At 38.3% G+C, this 2,009-nt stretch overlaps 1 long non-coding RNA gene across 1 annotated transcript in view; it reads left to right on the top strand.

Annotated features, from left to right (window-relative positions):
• LOC107183030 overlaps positions 1–831 on the top strand; it is a 15,692-nt gene extending 14,861 nt beyond the window's left edge. Inside the window, exon 3 of the long non-coding RNA XR_001513809.1 lies at positions 514–831. This is a non-coding gene — a long non-coding RNA (uncharacterized LOC107183030). The remainder of the gene's footprint in view (positions 1–513) is intronic.
• The last annotated feature ends 1,178 nt before the right edge of the window (positions 832–2,009 follow it).

Here is a 2,009-nt window from a genome sequence, read left to right as displayed (position 1 = left end):
TAGATATATTTTGGCACTGGCTTGTAATATTAAAAGGGAACAAGGGGCAGGTGGCTTGTCCCTCTCCCAGGCTGCAGCCTGGCTGGTCCCCATTCCTCTCTCATGAGCTCATTTGTGCCTGGTTGGTCCCCATTCCTCTCTCCCCAGTGTTGAGTGTCTGAGCCATTATGGCATGATGGTGTGAGGGTGTGACAACCATTTGCATATTAGCTCTTTATCATATAGGATTTGACTCTCCCTACTAAGTGCTACATGCTATGAAAGCAGAGATTGCTTGTGATTCATGTACTATGATGTTCTCAGTACCTGCCACATACTAAGAACTCAGTTAAAATATGTTGCATGAAATAATAATATGTACTTTAGGTACATGATTGGTTTTTAAGGCAAATATCAAAAATATATGGGAGGAAAAACTTGCCTTTACAAATAGCACCTAATTTAAGAGAAACATTGTTTTATATGCATACTTTCTAGAGGGATTATTGAATAACCAGTTTCATTTCTTTCCAGACAAGCTTTGTATTTTTGATGAGAACAAAATTGCTGTGAGGATGCTGCAAAAAGTGCGAGTGAGTGCCTGCAACTGCTGGAAACTGCCTTTTGAAAAAGTAATCACCACAGCAAATGAGTTTTCTTATAATGTGCATTTCTGATGTGTGTGTATGCATGATACATTTCAAATTCCATAAAAGATAAGAAAAATGCAGTCTGTCAAAAATTACTACTGCATTTTAATTAGATTTTTCATGCTATAAGCTAAGGAATATTTGTAGAAGTTATTTCTTAAAATGAGGCAAAGAGTAACAAAAATTGTGGCAAAAGCTTAGACTTGGCAATTGAACTATAGTTAGGTATTCATCGAAAATAAAAAAAAAAATTGAATGTTTAAGTGTAATTATTTTTAAAGTAGTCAAATTTTTATAAATGTTTCCAATGGTTTCAAAAACAGCACTATTTGCTTATTTCAAGCTGAACATTTTTGTAATATAAATGTATTAATTGCTAATTGTATATTAGAAATGTGTCAACTGGAAAAGAAAGGGTCAGAAGACTTCATGCTCTCTAAACTATCACTAAGTTTTCTAATGTATTTCAAAAATCTAGAAGTATATATATCTTACTCTATCTCAGGTAGTGTGTCAAGACTCAATATTGTTAAAATATCAATTTTCCTAGAACCGAACTATAGAGTTAAGGCAATATCAATCAAAATTATAGCAAGTATTTTTTTTCTTTTTTTAAAATATATTTTATTGATTTTTTACAGAGAGAGGAAGGGAGAGGATAGAGAGTTAGAAACATCGATGAGAGAGAAATATCAATCAGCTGCCTCCTACACATCCCCTACTGGGGATGTGCCCACAACCAAGGTACATGCCCTTGACCGGAATTGAAACTGGGACCTTTTGAGTCCGCAGGCCGATGCTCTATCCACTGAGCCAATCCGGTTAGGGTTGGTAGGCACCATAATTAAAATACCCCCAAATGCACAGGCTCCTTTTTTTTAGAGCCTGTTCCCTTATTACTATCCTATCTAATAAAAGAGAAACATGGTAATTGGCGTATGACCGCTACCCTTCCCATTGACTAATCAGCGAGATATGCAAATTAACTGCCAGCCAAGATGGTGGCTGGCAGCCAGGCAGCTGGAAGTGAACATGAGGCTTGCTTGCTTCAGTGACGGAGGACTCCAATGATCCCTGCTTGCCGCTGCAGACCTCTGAGAGGCAACTCTAAACAACTATGTAATAATATAGAAGCTAAACAAAACCCCAGAAACCTGTTTTAGTCCCGGGATTCAGCCACCAGGATCTCAACATTGAAAGCAAAAGCCAGAAACCTACTTTCAGCAGTGGAGGCCTAAGAGCTAGAGCCAAGCCTCAAAGCTAAAGCTGGCCCAGAATAAAAAAAAGAAAGAAAGAAAGAAAAAAAGGAGCGGTTGGGAGCTTCAGTCACCCCCAGCCTGAAAACAGCCCTCAGCCCCTCACCCAGACTGGCCAGGCATC

Source organism: Myotis davidii, unplaced genomic scaffold (genome assembly GCF_000327345.1).
Source record: "Myotis davidii unplaced genomic scaffold, ASM32734v1 scaffold739, whole genome shotgun sequence".
Taxonomy (NCBI): Eukaryota; Metazoa; Chordata; class Mammalia; order Chiroptera; family Vespertilionidae; genus Myotis; species Myotis davidii.
Note: the sequence above shows the minus strand (reverse complement) of the source record. Positions and strands in the feature narration are given on the sequence as shown.